This window comes from Vipera berus, assembly GCF_964194415.1.
Source record: "Vipera berus genome assembly, chromosome: 2".
Taxonomy (NCBI): Eukaryota; Metazoa; Chordata; class Lepidosauria; order Squamata; family Viperidae; genus Vipera; species Vipera berus.
In genome coordinates this window covers 15803198-15822199 of record NC_138203.1, presented here as the reverse complement: position 1 = coordinate 15822199, position 19002 = coordinate 15803198, and the positions used below count along the sequence as shown (strand labels likewise).

At 40.0% G+C, this 19002-nt stretch overlaps 1 protein-coding gene across 1 annotated transcript in view; it reads right to left on the bottom strand.

Moving 5' to 3' along the window:
- ONECUT2 (one cut homeobox 2) overlaps positions 1-19002 on the bottom strand; it is a gene marked incomplete at both ends in the record, with an annotated part of 56098 nt that overhangs the window by 1261 nt on the left and 35835 nt on the right. The gene's annotated exons all lie outside the window — the stretch shown is intronic.

Genomic DNA, 19002 nt, shown 5'->3' with positions numbered 1-19002 from the left:
TCCTGATTACTTGTACCTGACAAGTCCTCAACTTACAATCAGTCATAACACTCGCACTTATGAACATTGCATATTCCTCACAGTGACGTGATCAAAATTTGGGGTTGGCCACTGGCATGTATTTATGATGGTTGCAAAGTCCTAGGTTCATGAGAACATCATTTGCAACCTTCCTAGCCAGCTTCTGACAAGCATAGGCAATGGGAGAAGCCAGATTTAATTAACAACCACATGAGTCACTTAACCAATGCAATTGTCAACTTAACAACTATAGCAAAAGGGGGTCATAAAATTAGATGTGACTCACTTGCCTTGCTTAATAATAAAAATTCTGGTCCCAGTTGTGGTTGTAAATTGAGGACTCCCTGTAACATGCAGGAAGTAGCATCCAGGTAAACAAGATAGTAATATGGGATTGTACAATCTGTACATGTAGGCTCAGGATGAACAGCTGTGTCTCTTTGCCATAGCCACCCCACACTCATTAATTTTAGGAATGTATTATTTCCCCTCCTGGAAGTCTTCTCCACATTGTGTTGTCCTGAAGGAGGTGGCAGGTACTTTGAATTCCTATAGGCATTTTCTGGGTCAGGAGTCCCCAACCCCCAGACAGTAGCCCACTACTGGGCCATGGCCTTTTTGGAACCAGACTGCACAAGCAGCAGGTGACTTTGCATGCGTGCCACAGCTTGACTTGCATGAGCGGCAGGCACTTGAACCCGCGTACGAAACCCATTTCCTGCTGCTCACACAGAACCATCCCCTCTCCTCCCCTACCAGTCTGCCAAGCTGGAAAATTTGGGGACTGCTGTCCTGGGTGGTATACATAATATTAGCCTAGCTGCTCACTTTTTATAGGGCTAGTAGTGCCATACAGTACATAAATAACAGGAAGTTCACATACATATAATCTTGTTTGATAGTACAAGAAGAAATAGAGAGGGTTGGGGGAAAGAATAACAGACAGAATTGGAGATGATTCATTTCCTTCTTTTTGCCAGTCATGCACACTTGGCCCATTGCCCTAAATTAATTTATGGTGCAATCCTGTGCACATTGACACAAAATAATTTGCATTGAGTTGAGTAGGGATTTGCTTCTCAGTAAACATGCAAAGGTTAAGTTCGTTCTCTTGAAACTGTTGCTGGCGAGCAACATGATGAAATAGACCTGATTCAACTGTTAAATGATGTAAAAGCTAAAGCTAAAGCAGTACCTGTGAATTTTATTTGGCTAGTCGTAGCTGACTTTAGAGGGTGGGTGCTCATCTCTGTTTCTTTGAGCCATTGAACTAATGCTGTCTGAAGACATTTCCATAGTCATGTGGCCATCATGATATCATGCCTCAGTGCAAAGCCTACAGTGAAACATGGAATGCTGTTACCTTTCCACTGAAATGGAACCTATTTATCTACTTGCATTTACATGTTTTTGAACTGCTAGGTTGGCAGGAGCTGGGACAAGTGACATGAGCTCACCCTGTTACGCAGTGCTAGTATTCAAACTTCTGGAGTATAGACCTTCTCCAGCATCCTTTCAGCCTCTGAGCCACCCCACACCTCCTGTTAAATGATGTATTTAGTACAATAATGGGGCAACAACCTTTCTTCCTTCTCCTAGTGTCTACATTGGTCTACATTGGTCAGGAATATTATAAATTATGGCCAACACATATAAAGTTGAGGAAAGGTGTTCACACATCTTCTGTCCATATCCATATAATTGAGAAAGGGCAGCAGAATATATTGGATGCAATAACGTTTTGAAACTGAAGTCATAGTGTACTATATAAGTACTAAAATGGTCCCTGTGAACATAAATTATCAGCCATATGCCTGTGTGCATTACAAGAATAAGCACATAATGTACAGGAAAAGAAACTTAAAATAGACCTTTGCAAATTTAGATACAAATAACTACCGGAAGTACCATCACTTCAAATATTGTTTAGTCATCAATCTGCATCCAGATTATTTTTTTATTCCACGAGCATAAACATTCTGCTTTAGTGAAGGTGAGGGGGACAGAAGTTATTTTTTTTTACCAATTTATCCTTTATCTGCAACTGCCAACATTATCTTTCCCATTAAATTCACCAACATTGATATAGGTTGATTTGAATTGTTCAACAATGAGATTTCTGAATATGAGTTGATGAATTGAATTGAGTTGGATACTTTATTTGGCTAGGTGTGATTAGACACACAAGGATGTCAGCTAGACTTAATTTTAACTTCTCTTTCTATCTGGGAAATGCTATGCAGGACATAAATAAACAATCCTTTGGTATCTCATTACATCAACTAAACATGTTTGGTATCGTAAACTAGTTATGCAGCTTCACTTTACCAGTAAGAGAAATGCACAGGCTGAGCACCGACAAGCAAAATGTATCAGTCAATAATACAAAATTTGTAAGGATGGACCGTATGAAAAGATGGACCATGTTCCCCATCAGACCCATATTTGATGCTGACATCACCACAAATCTAAAGAAGCCCTTTTGCCAAAGTGGAAGCTTGTTTAATGCCTTCTAAAAAATTCAAAGGGCTCTGAAATGCACTGAAAACGGTTATTTCAATTTAGCAGCTCAAACTTTCCACTAATATTTTATATCTACTTCTATGAACTCAAACATGCTTTGTCTCTTGTTCTTTCCGCTGTAGGATGCTGAATAAAGGCCTCATTCACATATTCAATTAACGTACAAAGTTGGAAACAAAATGGAGCTATAGTAATATAGTTCTCCTTCCTGTTCCCTTTGTTCTGTTCCCTTGGCCAAATGCACATTTACAAACCTGAGATTCCCTGGATTGTAATCAAGAAGTCTAGTGTGGACCATCAGCCTTTTACAACCTGGTAACCTGCACGCAATTAAAAAAAAAGAATAGCCCTGAAAATTCAGGAAATGGCTCAATCTGAGATGTGATTTAGACTGAACCAAGTTGCTTATCAGAATGTAATTCTACCAACAGGCTCAGAATTCCTTAATCCTAGCTGTATGATGGATCTTGAAAAGATCTTTCCTTGATGACCTCAATTCTTCCTTGAAACTCAATTCACAGGTTGGACACAATCCTTAGACAGCATCTGAACATTGTTTCTCTAGTGCTATTCAAGAAAATTTCCAAAAAATCTGTGAAGCCTAAGATTCATATAATTGTCCACAGTCTAGAAAGCTACAAGGCTTATGAACTTCCATGTTTGGCTATAGAATTTTAAGGGGAATATTTTAAGGGGAATATATTATATTGGTTGGATATCTGTATATTTTATCTTATTGTAAGTCACTTGGGGTCTTTTCAAACTGTGAGATGGGTGGCAAATAAAGTTGATGATAATAATAGGTGCCTTGGGTGAAATCCCAGAACAACTGGAGCACCAGTTGAACACCATCGGCTTTGACAAAATCACCATCAGTCAATTGCAAAAGGCAGCTTTACTCAGGACAGCTTACAACCTGCAGTGATACTTTTAACACCATCAAACATCCACATCTGCCTATCCCAGGTCCTTGGGAAGGATAGGTGGACAAATATGCCAAAACCAGCCTAAACATATGGTTGATTATGCAACAAACCCTAATAATTACATCATTGCAATTCATTGCTTCTGCAACTCTCTTTATACCAGTTTTTCTTAGCCTTGGCAACTTTAGGTTGTATGGACTTCCAACTACCAGAAATTTCCAGCTGCTAGCCCCAGCTGAAGTCTTCACATTTTAAAATTGAGAAACAATGGCTTATACAGAGAACTATATGGCCATTCTTAGACACAACAGCCCCCATCATAATCTGTTTATTTCCAATTGCTAGAACACTGCATGGATAAATTTGGTAATGTGAAAATTAACCAGAAGGCTGGAGGAGCAAGGCCAATGCTACCATTCTAATAAGGCTAGCAGGGAATCTCATAACAAGAATTTAAGTATCATTTTTTGAAATTCACATTACTCCAAAATTTGTGGTGCAGTCAAATAGAGGCAATAGTTTACAAAAATATCCTACTCTTGCAAAATGTTATCTGCTGCTTCAAGGCACACATAAAAATGTAATTATGAGAAATGCATGTAAGAATGGAAACACATTTTCGTAAAGACTTAAAAAACAACAACATTGCATCAGTGCCTCATTCCAAAGAATATCCAATAGAAATGAACAAGATACGGGTAGTCCTCAACTTACAACAGTTCATTTAGTGACCATTCGAAGTTACAATGGCACTAAAAAAACTGTCTTATGACTTATGAGAGAATTTTTGGAGTATAACCGTGAAAGAGAAAGGCACAATATTTTCAGGCTGAGGACTGCAACTGCCTTTAAGTAAAGGTAAAGGTAAAGGTTCCCCCGCACATGCATGCTAGTCATTTCCGACTCTAGGGGGCGGTGCTCATCTCCATTTCAAAGCCGAAGAGCCAGCGCTTGTCCGAGGACGTCTCCGTGGTCATGTGGCCGGCATGACTAGACGCCAAAGGCGCACGGAACGCTGTTACCTTCCCACCGTAGTGGTCCCTATTTTTCTACTTGCATTTTTACGTGCTTTCGAACTGCTAGGTTGGCAGAAGCTAAAGAAGTAAATGAGGTCAAGATAAAGAAGTGGAGGGAGTCAAGGTGAAAATTAATTTGTTTTGAATTAATTTAAGTGAAATTGGGTTAATAAAGTATGGTTGATATGATCGCACCTTGGGTAATTAATAATGTTGCCCTTTTTATCATTTTGGATTTATAACATGCTTATAACTGAACGTGGTTTCCTACTTCTTCATAATTTTGGCATTCCGTTCCAGCAGCAGTGTATGAATGCCTGCTGAACGTGGTGTTTATCTGCCATCAATGAGTGGTGTCAGAAGGGGAAGGAATCTTCTGGCCTTATTCATTTATTATTTAACATTTATTTATTATTTATCAAATCCCCTGCTTTTCCCCTTCTGAAAGCAGAGTTGCTCAAAACTGCTTACAAAATATAAAAAGCACAGAATCTAACCTAACAGCCTAAGACCTAACAGCCTAATTAAGCAAAAGCCCTAGTCTGCTCAAAGACAAATTGTTGATGGAACACAAAATTAAGGTGAATGTTCCATATGTGGAATAGCACCAAAATATGGCCTCTCTGAAGGCATTTGTCCTGCAAAGAGGAAGGTGAAGGTTCTCTGAAGGAACAGTTTCTTCAAGGTCCAACTCAATGTTACAGGTGGTCCCTGACTTACAACCATTCATTTAGTAATAATAATAATAATAATATATAAAGTTGGAAGGGACCTTGGAGGTCATCTAGTCCAACCCCCTGCTCAGGCAGGAAACCCTATACCATTTCAGGCAAATGGCTGTCCAGTCTCTTCTTAAAAACCTCCAGTGTTGGAGCATTCACCACCTCTGGAGGCAGGTTGTTCCACTGGTTAATTGTTCTAACTGTCAGGAAGTTTCTCCTTAGTTCTAGGTTGCTTCTCTCCTTGACTAGTTTCCATCCGTTGCTTCTTGTCCTGCTTTCAGGTGCTTTGGAGAATAGCTTGACTCCCTCTTCTTTGTGGTAGCCCCTGAGTGACTGTTTGGAGTTACAATGGCACTGAAAAAAGTGACTTATGACGGGTTTTTATACTTAAAACTGTTGCAGCATCCCAATGCTCATGTGATCAAAATTCAGGTGCTTGCAACTGGTTCATATTTACAACGGTTGCGGTGTCCCGGGGTCATGTGATCTCCTTTTGCAACCTTTCGGCAAGCAAAATCAATGGGAAAGGTAGATTCACTTAATAACCAACTTAACAACTGCGGTGATTCAATTAATGACTGTGGCAAGAAAGGTCATAAAATGGGGCAAAACTCACTTAACAACTGTCTCACTTAGCAACGTACATTTTGAGCTCACTTGTGGTCATAAGTCGAGGAATACCTGTAGTTGATTCTGCACTTTCTTCGACTTAAAATTCCTGCAGCTGCATTTTGCACTGAGGACAGTTTCAGAGGCAGTTCAGCCTTTTGTCCTGGTACTCATCAGTTGGCATTCAACGCACAAACTAGAATTTGTCGGTGTCGGCTGCCTTGTGACTCACTACATTATTCCTTATGGAAAAGATTTGTTTGGTACTCATTGTTTTTGGTACTCATCACACCTTCTGGAACCAATTAACGATGAGTACCAAGGTACCTTTATAAACCCAAGATCAAGAACAAGTTCTATTCCCAAGAGTCCTTAAATCAAATTTGTATATAAGCCTAAACAGCTTTATTGTATAATATTGTAAAAGTAGTAATGTGGAATGAATTTGAACCATAGTGTATTTAACTTGAATTATTGTGTACAGGTAGTCCTCAATTTATGACCACAATTAGGACCAGAGTAAGTAAGTAAAATGGTTGTTAAGTTGGAAGCTGGCTGGCAAGGTTGCAAATAGCGATCATGTAACCCTGGGATGTTGCAACTGTCAAAAACACATGCCAGTTATCAAGCACATAATTTTTTAACCTTGTGGCCACGTTGCAACTTGGAACGGTCACTAAGCAAATGGTTGTAAGTTGAGGATTACCTGTATTTAACCTGAATTCTGAGAAATTACCATTTGCTTTTATTTATTGTTACTTTTCCGCTTCAGATTGAGAGGTAGCATTTAGATAGGCCAGGTGCTGGGAAAGACTCCAGTTTGTTCCAGGAAATGCCTCAGCCTCTTATCCAGGGGGTCTGAGGGATTATTACAGGTTTAATCAGGTTATATGAAATTCCCCATTTCCCCCTCCCTGCCGGCCTCATTCATCTTGCTTTCAGATAGGTTATTTATTCATGATGCTTATCTCCAATACGGTTCCTTCAGAAGCCAAGAGAAGTTATGGAATATGATCAGGAGCTCTTACCTATTCACAGTAGTTCCTAAAAGGGTTTTGGGGAGTTTATTTTATCACATAACTAATTCATGGCCTGAGGCATCCTGCATTTTATACTTATCAGTTGCTAATAATAAATAATGCAACAGCCACATGCTTTTCAGTGCAATTCGGTAAATACTTTCCTTTAGCTGTTAAGTTTACCCTGGAAAAGAAATCACTGTGCTCTGATTCCATTGCCCTTCCCCCCCCCACCCCCCCACCCCGTGTGCCACAGATATGTGAGACTCTAAAAGGGAAAAAGAGAAAGCATTTGTCTATGGTGAGATGTTTTATGATGGAGGAAGTGCAGAAGAATTTGTGCTGAGGGCACAGCATATAATATTCTGAGTCACTTTTCTGTCACTAGCCGGCTCTTAGCCGTGAATTAAGACTGAGCAGATATTCCGTTATTTGGGAGCGGTTTTTTTTAATTCTTGATGCCAAAAATAAATATTGTAACCATCACCATCACTATCATCATAATCTTCCTCCTCCTCCTCATTATCTCTGAGGTCCTGGGGTGCAGGGAAGTGCAGGGTTTTTTTTTTAAAAAAAGAGAAAAATTGACATTCTTATTTCTAAAATACATATACACCCTCCTTGACTTATGACCACAACTGGACCCAAAACATCTGTTGCTAAGCAAGGCAGTTGTTAAGTGAGCAGTGCTACATTTTACGACCTTATTGGCCACAGTTAAGTGAATCATGTGGCCGTTAAGTGAATCTGGCTTCCCCATTGATTTGGCTCGTCAGAAGGTTGCAATCATATGACCCCAGGACACTGCAACCGTCATAAAAATGAACCAGTTGCCAAGCACCTAAATTTTCATCATGTGATTGTGGGGATGCTGCAGCAGTCATAAACATGAAAACCAATCATAACTGACTTCTTTCAGTGCTGTTATAACTTCAAATGGACACTAAACAAATGCTTGTAAGTCAAGGATTACCTGTACAATTGCCATAAATCTGCAATTTGCCTAAATCCTGGTAGTATGATTGTGATGGAAGGATTTGGAAGTTGGCCAAAAGGGACTTGAGGGCACCAAGTTGGCTTCCTATGATTTTAGACATGTCAAACTTGGGATAAGAACTCATGGCTGCAGGAAAGCAAAAGGAATCGTCAATATAAGTTTCACACATACATGTAGGTGTGATATTTGTATACTGAACTCAGTCAGTGGGACTAAAGGGAGTTGAGGTCCCAAGAAACTGGAGGACATCAAGTTGCCTATTCCTTGTTGGTTGGATGACAGTTTCCAAAGATGACAGTGAAGACTTTCAGCTTCGCTCCTTGACATCTTTGCCATAAAATTCCAGTCTACCCCATTGTCTGGTGAACATCCTCAGGAAACTGTTAAATGATGGAATGTAATAATTGTAACCCAAAACTGTGCCTGTCATTCTCTTCAGATCTAAAGGAGGCTGGGAACAAGAGGCTCTGAATAATGCTGCAGTGGATGTGGGCTGGCAAACTCAACTCTGGGTTGAGTCTCTTTGGTTCAGAATAGATCCCATATTTATTTATTTATTTACTACAATATTCATAGCCTACCCAATCTTAATGGATATTGGACAGGATACAAAAAGTCCTAAAATTTCATTAAATATTTATAATAATAGAAATCAACAATAAAGAAACCTTGTACATCAAAGATGCCACAAGGGCTAAATACCTTAATATGGAATATTATTTAGAGAATAAGGGAACTCAACCTCTGAGCCAAATATCTTTATGTTTCTGAGTTTGGGACATGTCCTAAATGTGCCAAATTCAAACTTTAATATTGAAGAACCAAGATACTTTGAAAGGTAGGTTGAACCAGCTCTAGGTTTGCCACACGACTTATCTTGGGGACAATCATGTCTACATCCATCAAAATTGTCATCTTTAGGACTGGGAGGATGCTCTTGAAAAATTTGGGAGCTACAAGGAAATTGGATAGACATCCCCTTCCCCCAGAAGTAAACAGCCACCCCTTCCTCTGGGCTACAACCCTTTCCAACTGGCCAATCCTCATACAAGCCTCTCATATCTTAAACCATGGACTCTCCCTTATTGTCATTGTCCCAAAAGAGTTACAGATAGTAATTAATGACAGCAATAATTAAAAACAACCACATAAAATAGTAGAATTTTCAGCTGATGTGCAAGTTCTCAGAGTAAAGTCACTGGCATGGTGGACCTCCATTCCTCAACTTATTTCAGTTGAAAAGTGGATTTCAATTTTTTTGCTCTCCGAATCTGGATTTCACAAATCCAAATGTATTTTATTTGCTTGTTCATTGGTTTGCTAATATCTCACCTTTATTATTCTTATAAACAACTCAAGGCGGCGAACATATCTAATATTCCTTCTTCCTCCTATTTTCCCCACAACAACAACCCTGTGAGGTGGGTTGGGCTGAGAGTGAGTGACTGGTTCAAGGTTACCCAGCCAGCTTTCGTGGCTGATGCTGGACCTGAACTCCCAGTCTCCTGGTTTCTAGTTTGGTTTTTTTAACATGTAATAATAGCAATAACACTAGCACTTAGCACTTAACCACATTATTAAATTTCTATCCATCTCCTTGATACAGCAGCAAATCCTAAGATACTTCACTACAACTATCATATATTTCCTTTCTGAACTTCCAGGATCTGCTTTGCACTTACTGCAAACCATTTTAATGTTTTTGTACCCCAATGCTACTCTTTGCTAGCTAGCAAACTCAAAGTTGCTTGTCTTGTGTGGAGAGACAAAGATAAAATAGGTGTCTTGACTGAGGGCCACACTAGCTAGTTTTCTGGATAATAGGAAAGAGGAATAGGAAGAATATCTCTTTGAAAATTCTCTTCCAGCTGTGATCAACTAATTGCACAATTCATTCCTGAACTGACATGTAACAGCATGAGTGATTAATGAATATTTTTTTAAGTATGAACTGGAAGCTGAGTTCAATTACCATGAAGTCTTTAATGAAAGATGCTCACTGTAGCAAAATGCTAGAAAAATTAACATTTAATGTGCTAAAACTTTTAGTGCATTAGTTAATCTTGTGAAATTAATGGACAGCAGGGGAAGTTCAGACATCATAACCCTATCTTTCTGAGGTATTTGGAGCCTCTGTGCTTGCATATTATTTTATTCCACCCCAGTAAAAATAGTCTCTAAATGAAATGGGAGAAAAACTGAAGGACAACAAAGACATGGAAGGAAAGTAGAAACAAAGCAATATCGTTCATTTCATGACATCTTCACATGATGTGGTCCTTATTTAGCAACTGTCTCATTTAGTGACTCTTCACAGTTAAAACGGTGGTGAAAAAAATAATTGCAGGTCTGTAACACAGACAAAAGCTAGTGGTCTAGTTGTTAAGACCTCAGGTGAGAAACCAGGAGACCATGAGTTCTAATCCAGCCTTAGATACAAAAGCTGACTGGGTGACTTAGGACCAGGCATTCTCTTAGTGCAACCTGTTCACAGGGTTCTTGTTATTGGGGGGAAAGAGGAAGAAGGACTATTAGGTATGTTTGCTGCCTCGACTTATTTATAAAAATAATAAAGATGGGACTAAAATAGATGATAGATAGATAGATAGATAGATAGATAGATAGATAGATAGATAGATAGATAGAATAAGCACAGTTGAGTTTCACTTAGCAACCACTTTCTTAATGACCAAGTTTGCAGTCCCAATTCTGATCACTAAATGAGGACTACCTACCATGTTTCCATGAAAGTAAGGCCTATCCCGAAAATAAGCCCTAGATTGATTTTTGGGGGTGGGCCTAATATAAGCCCTATCCCCAAAATAAGCCCTAGTTTTGGGGTGAGGCATACACCTAAAAATCAAGCTAGGGTGGGGGTGGGGGGGTGGAGCTGCCTCACGTGCCCCGCACCTGCTTAGCTTGCATCCAGGCCTCTCCTCCCTGGCCCAGCTCTTCTTCTGCCATGTCTTCTGCAGCCAGGCCTGCATTTCTCAGTCACAGGCCTTTCCAGAAGGACTCTGCAGCCGAGAACCGAGCTATAGAGTCAATCCATAGCTCGGTACTCGGCTGCAGAAGCCTTCCAGAAAGGCCTGACTGCAAAATGCAGGCCGGACTGCAGCTGCAGAATGAAGCTGCTTCTTTGGCCACAGAAGAAGTGGACCAGCTGGGCGGGGCTGTCGGTGCCAGAGGTGAGTATAGAAGACATTCCCTGAAAACAAGACCTGGTGCCTCTTTTGGAGGCAAAAAAAAAAAAAGACCCGGTCTTATTTTCGGGGAAACACGGTATATAGCAATCTATATAGTAATCTGCATCTCTTTCATGATAATGTGAATGACATCACTTAGTCCCCTTGGCCCCAACTGCAAACATCCAGGGCATGGAGTTGGTGTCTTCCCTTCCCTTTGTTTTTCATTCCTTGACATTATTCTTCAGATACTATAGTTCTTATCATGGCTGTAAATAATTAAATGAGCCCATGGATTACTTAAGCTAAAAATACACATTTTCCTTCCTTCCTTCCTTCCTTCCTCCCTTCCTCCCCCCTCCCTCCCTCCCTTTCTTGTCACAAAATTCTCTAGTTGAATGATGTAATATGTGAAGAATATATAGCAATAGCAAAAGCCCTTAGACTTATATACCACTTCACAGTGCTTTATAATCCTCTCTAAGCAGTTTACAGATTATTGTCCCAAACAATTTGGGTCCTTATTTTACCACCTTGGAAGGATGGAAGCCTAAGTCAAACTTGAGCCTATCAGGTCCTTTTCTCTAGTAGCACCTAGTACCCAGAACCTTTTTCTGTAGAGGACAGGCTTAGTTGCTCACTTCAGGCATTACGTTAATCTTAGGTGATTGTTCATGCTTAAGTTATTTCTATCACTGATCTTTCTGTTTCCACAGTCATATTCATGTTTATTAGTTATTTTGGTTTCATTTGACATTAGTTGATCTGGACTTCTCCATCTTCAGTTAGAAAATGGTTACAATTTATTATGATACCTCATGAAGACCTGCAGTAGTGAACGATGCACCTCTGTGAAGCAAAGCAATAATCCACTTTGAGGTCTGGTTCCACAGCCATTGTATTCTGCTAGAGCTTCTTAACCCACAACAATTTCCTTGCTTCAATAACCAATGGGTTTAGCATAAAGATTTATATCTGGATTAGAACTAAGAAAACTGACTTCAGGTTCAGGTAAGAAGCTCTCTGGATGACTTTGGTTACTCCATCTCTCTTAGTACAACCAAACACATTGGTTGTCTTGTGGAGAAAGAATTGGAGAAGGGAGTATTGGAAAGAGCAGGGGTAGGCAACCTTGGCTCTTTTATGACTCGTAGACTTCAACTCCCAGAATTCCTGAGCCAGCCATGCTGAGGGGAAAGGAAGAGGTTTCCATGCTGAGCTATGCTGGCTCAGGAATTCTGAGAGTTGAAGTCCACGAGTCATAAAAGAGCCAAGGTTGCCTAACCCTGGGATAGACTATTCTCCTAGAAGAAAGGTGGGGTATTGGTTACGAGGAGGGGAAGCTAAAGATACAAGAGTCAATGAGAAATAAATAGGAAAAAATAGAAATATATATATAAAGATCTTTAAATAGAGATCAAGAGATTGTGAGGGGGAAAAGTCATACTGATGCTAATAGTGGTTGTTGTGGTTGATGCTATACCAAAAGGCTGGGAAGACTACTTGAATAAAACAAGAATGGATAGAAAACAGAAAACAGATAAAAAAAAAACCTCAACAGGGAAAAACAATCATGAACAGAAATGGAAGGAGTTCAGAAATCTTCTCATCTCCATTTAGGTGGACCATTTACTTCATTTTTAAGTCATTCGTATTAAAGGATTAAGAGAGGCTACATCACTACCGATGTGGCATAGTCCTACTGATATCAATTCACTGAATCCAAGAAGACATTAGAGATACTAAATTCAGTAGAAATGTATGGGACTGTGTAGTTACTCCCTTGGATGTGTGCTTAAGAACTGCAGCTTATTTCAGGGCTTAAATGTCTCATTGAACCGTAGCAAATCAATCATTTCAATAGGCCATTCATCCCTAACTCTTGCACTCTACATTTTTGCACAAGAAAAGGTTGCATATTGATTTATTTTGTGTTGTTTTATATGTGTGCTGAATGACTATAGCTCAAATGAGTTATCTGCCTGATGGAACTCAAAAAAAAACAAACAAAAAAACCTTTTCTCAATTTGATTTCAAACAGACCTCCATGTGAAGGGAAATTCAATTACGTCAGTAATGCTGAGTGCAATGAAACGACTGTCAAAAAAAGGCTTCTAAAGGTTTAAAATGTTTTCCTTTTCCCTGTAATTTAGTTACAGCAAGCTCTTGTATATCTGTGTTAGTACAATCTCTTAAAATGTGGGCCCCAGAAATCAATTTGATTACCTCTCTGAATTAAGTATGCACAAATGAGAGCAATTGAGATCGATATAAATTAGGTTAAGTACTCCGCTGTGTACAAAACCATTATGTAACAAGAAACAATGGGAAGGGAGACACAAATAAACATAGCATGAGGGGGAGGCTAGGATGGTAAACATATCTGCTTATTGCCATCAGCTAGTTGCACATTAAGCACGTCTGTTATTTTTAACTTAATAAATACTCTCCAAAGGCACTTTACATATAGCTGTAAAATGTGCCTTCTATAAGCCCCCTTGACTGAGATGGATGGATGGATAGATGAAGGGATGGATGGATGGACAGACAGACAGATAAGCCTTGTATCATACAGATGTATATATGTATTGGATGGATGGATGGATGGATGGATGGATGGATGGATGGATGGATGGATGGATGGATGGATGGAAAGGCCCTATCTCCTATGGATGGGTGGACAGATGGATAGACAGACACTGACAAGCCTTGTATCCTGGCACCATCCCTGGATTATTAGAGGCATCTAAAATGAAAGTGTACAATAAAGGATAAAACATAATGCCGCAACCCACAATCCCTATGGAAAAGTGGTGTCTTTCATTTTTTCAGAAATGTGGATAGTGTTGGGGATAGATGACTCTTTAATGGGAGGTCATGCCAGAGAGCCAGCCCACCATCGAAAAACTTCTGGGCTTTGGCCCTCTACAAGGTCCTGAAGATTGTAGTCCAACACTAGACAAAGACTCCTGGTTGCTGTGGACAGACCAATCTAACATGTTTTCTGTTCCAGGCTCAGCTCACCAATTGTATTGGTAACAAAAGCCCCTTGTCTAATTACTACTCGCCCACCCACATGAGTAGTTCTTAAAACGGGATTCATACCTCCAGTGGAAGTTGCTTATGAAAACTTTAATCATTCATATTCTTCTATTCCAAGTCAAAGGCACTAATTAGAAGCCTACCTAACATTACTTCTAACATGCAACACTGTTTCTGAATGTTTTTTGTTGTTGTTAGTTGTGAAGTCGTGTCCGACCCATCGCGACCCTATGGACAACGTTCCTCCAGGCCTTCCTGTCCTCTACCATCTTCTGGAGTCCATTTAAGCTCACGCCTACTGCTTCAGTGACTCCATCCAGCCACCTCATTCTCTGTCGTCCCCTTCTTCTCTTGCCCTCAACCTTTCCCAGCATTACGCTCTTCTCCAGTGAGTCCTTCCTTCTCATTAGGTGGCCAAAGTATTTGAGTTTTAGCTTCAGGATCTGGCCTTCTAAAGAGCAGTCAGGGTTGATCTCCTCTAGGACTGACCGGTTTGATCGCCTTGCAGTCCAAGGGACTCGCAGGAGTCTTCTCCAGCACCATAGTTCAAAGGCTTCAATTCTTTAGCGCTCAGCCTTTCTTATGGTCCAACTTTCACTGCCATACATTGCAACTGGGAAGACCAAAGCTAGAATAACATTTTTGGCAGAAAAATAGGAGTATATGCATCAAATTGCTTTAAACAAAACGAATATGTGAATCGGAAGGCTGTGCTTTATTCTGTATAATAATACACATTATCATTAGTGTTAACATCAGTGAAGTGATAAAAATGCACAATCCTTGCAAAAACTTATTAAGACCAATCAATATTCATTATTCTTCTTGCTGAAATCAGCTGCAGGCATTTCCTGATTCACAGCTCAGTCTATCAACCACTACACTGTGCAAATTCTACCCATTGCACGGCTTTTAAAAGACATATTCACTACACACAGGTTGCACCCATCTTTTTCTATGTCATTAATTTAACTAAATCCCCAAGAAATGATGACAGATGAAATCCAGGTAAGAGGCATTTCTGAAACCAGTTTTGGTTGAAACCATTATTTCTTTTAGGAAAAAAATAAAATAAGCTTTGCAGTTTAGGGATTATTCCTAAATTTGGAAGATATGAGTTGGCCATAGTGAAAAATACCTCCATGATGTTCAGATTGGGTTACCAAAATGCACCCCACAAAGTTCTATCTTTTAGGTAATTATGCAAAATTTAATCCAGCACCATGGACATTTCTCATTCTTGTGGACCCCTTTGAATAGCTTTGTTCATCTAAAAACCAATTCAGTAGTCCTCAATTTATGGTTAATTAATGACTGTTTAAAGTTACGACAGATTTTTAAAAAGCTGCTTATGACCCATCCTCAGAGTTATGACTGCTATCTCTGCCCCACAGTCACATGATCACATTTTGGGTACTTGGCAAATCAGTTTGCATTCGACTACAATTTGCAACTTTTTTGCTGACTTTCCGGCAAAAAAACACCAAGTCCATTCGGAAGAATGGATTCACTTAACAGTAATGTGATTCACTTACTGACCAAATAATTCACTTTACAACCATGGTGACCTGCTCTATGACCATCATAAAATGATGGCAAAATCAAATCTGCTCATATGGTGCCTCAAATTGCAAACACAATGACTTATGACTGACATTTTGGGCTCCATTTTGGCTATAAATCAAGGGCCACATGTACAAACAGGATCCTCAAGTCAGTCTTGACTTCTGGTGACCGCCTGGAGAAGTCCCTGGGGTTTTGTTGGCAAGATTTCAGAAGTGGTTTGCCATTGTCTCTTTCCTGGAGCTGAAAGAGAGTGAGTGCTCGTGGTCACCCAACCAGCAATTGTGCCCAAAGCGTAACTAGCATCACAATCTCCTGGATTCTAGCCACCTAATTGACTCTCAGTGTGAATTTTATTTAGTTTTCAAATGGTTTAGTGTATTCTGTGAATCCACCCCATTCATTCATGGCTCAATAGAAGCCAGGTTCTACTAGAAAATGGATTCACTTAGTACCTACATCAAGAACGATGTGTGAACACAGCCATCATTTAATGCCAGGAAGGAGATTCCTACTCTTTGCTCCCTCTCTACAAAATGTGTACATCACAATTAGCCTGATGGGTTGGCTGTCCTTTCTATTTCACAGTTTAGCAGCTTCAGTTCATATCTCCTACTTGCTCCCAAATAACCAGCAATCATTCTTGTTACAGTTGAAATCAATAGACAGCTGGTTGACTTTTCAATATTTTGCCTTATTACTACAGCTATTTGAGATAGGAGCGCTGTCCCAGACACCCTTCATGTGCAAATCTCAGCCAGTAACCAATAAGAGAAAAAAGAGAGGGAGAGAGAAAAGATGCAGAAAGAAAAGAACCTTTTTCTCTAGTGTACAGGCCTGTTTCGCCCTCAGGATTTGCCTGGTTCTCTCTATTATTTCACTCTGTTGCTTCCTCGCAAAGGTGAAATCTGACCTGAGTCTGCAGGCTCCTAGAGTGATTATAATAATACTGAGTTTAGCAGGATTTCCTTAACAGGCCATTCTACATGTCAGCCTTCCACAATCTAGTGCAGGGCTTTTCAACCAGTGGTACGGGTACCACCTGTGGTACATTGGCACCTGGCAGGTGGTACGCAACCATCCTAGAAAAGTGGTAGCGGGGGAGGGGAATGAGCTGAACCGGTGGCAGCACCGCACAAGCCTGAGCGAGAGACGGCTGGAGCTGCAGGGCTGTCAGGGCTCAGCAGAAGCGCCAGGATCAGCGCCAGGCTCCAGCTGGAATGTTGCAGCATCTCCAGGGTCTTGTGATTTACATTCAGATGCTTGGCAACTGATTCATATTTATGACTGTCACAGTGTCCCAGGGTCATGTGAAGTGACCAAAACCTGCTGCAACCACCCAGCAGATGGGGGGGGGGAAATAAAAACCAAATACCCCCCACCCCCACCCCTGGTGCCAATCCTCAACAGAAATGCTCACAACAATGAAAACCTCAGACAGGAGGAAGAGCGCTGCCAGGCGGGCAGGCAGGTGTCTTGCTTGGCTGTGGCTTGGGGGGCACTTTTTTTCAGTGCCATTGTAACTTCGAACAGTCACTAAGCAAACTGTTGTAAGTTGAGGACTACCTGTACTTCATCACTTTTTCCCTTTTTTTGGTTATCAAGTTTTTGACACCTTGCTAGGTGACTGGTGGTACTCGGATGTTGCCATATCCTAAAAGTGGTACAATGGGTGAAAAGGTTGAAAAGCCCTGCTCTAGTGCTCTCCAGATATGTGGACTATAATGTCCAGATTTCTAGGAAGCAGGGTGATGTTTGGGAATTCTAGAAGTTCGTTGAACATCTCTGGAAAATACCAGGTTGGGGAAGGCTAATGTAGGAGGTACAGACACAGATATTACACTGGATTAATACTATAACGAAATAACAAAACTGGAAGGGATCTTGAGGTCTTCTAGTCCAACCCCCTGCTCAAGCAGGAGGCCATACTGTATATTATTTCAGACAAATACTATTTATATGAAGCAGTTCTCTTCCCCAAAGAAACCTGAGCATTCAACTGGGTCAAAATGCAAATAACTGCTATTGCTACTAACATTCCCACCAAGTTGAGTTGGAGTTTATTTTCTCAGATTTCCACTCATTGGAGCAAACTTTAGAATTTGGACATCCTCCAACAAGGTTGTCCCCAATTCTTGAGTATTTCCCAGACTCTTCTAGGAATTCTCCTGAATTGAATTCCCACGTTAAAAGCTTGGGAAATGTGACATTTGACTAGTTGGGCTGAGATTTATGGAATTCTAGATCTGCTACACACCTGGAGAACACAGGGTTGCAGAAGACTACCTAGGAATTTAGAGAGATTGAGTGTTAAACCAGTAGAACAAGGTTCCATAAGGCTATCACAACTATTTCTAGTAAAACTGCAAACTAGCATTTTTTAAAATACCACCTTACATCATCACAATCTGCTCATGATAATCCAAACTATATTAGGATTTAGCAGTTGGATGCAAAACCCAAAATTCACTACTTCAGTAATTCATTGAACTGAAGCAGCTGTCTTAGTGTGAAATAATTATGGAATAATTATGAGCTGAAACACAAGAATAGAAGAATTCAACCACAGAATCCATTGAGAGTGAATAGAATCCAGTTTTACCAGACTGCACCAGCAGTAGCTGAAGTCAAGCTTTCCTCAGTCTAAAGTTCTCAACTTCTAGAAAACATTATTAAAAGTTGCATATAACCTTTTAAATAAGTTTATATCAGCTGGAATTGACATACACACAAAGTTTGTAACAAGGAAACATTTGTGTTTAAGAACAAAAGGCTGAAAGAAAAATAATATAGCAATAGCAATAGCCTTAGACTTATATACCGCTTCATAGCCTTCTCTAAGCAGTTTACAGATTATTTTCTCCAACAATCTGGGTCCTCATTTTACCGACTGTGGAAGGATGGAAAGCTGAGCCAACCTTGAGCAAGTCAGGATGGAACTGCAGGCAGTGAGCAGAGTCAGCCTGCAATAAGCACTGCACCACCAGGGCTCTTATGTTTGAAGTTCAAGACTGACGGGCGAATTGGACCTACAAAACACACTTCATGTGAATGCATCATTTTCTACTCAAGTAGCCATTTCACAGAAGGCATTCTAAACTCTATTTTTTTTTCTAAGAAATTGAATACAAGTTCTGAGCCTCAAATGTCAAATCTTAAATATCCTGCAATAAAACTCAGTGAAATATCTCATTGAAAGTACCTGGCTGTGTTGATTAAAACACACCAAGGCAAGAAAACTAGCCAAAACAAACATTAAATTACAACAAACTAACATACCAAGATGTCATATGACATGAAAACCAAAAATAGATAAACATTTGTGCCCTCCTTATCTTCCACCAACCAATATTTTGCTTCATATGAACAGTTTTTGCAA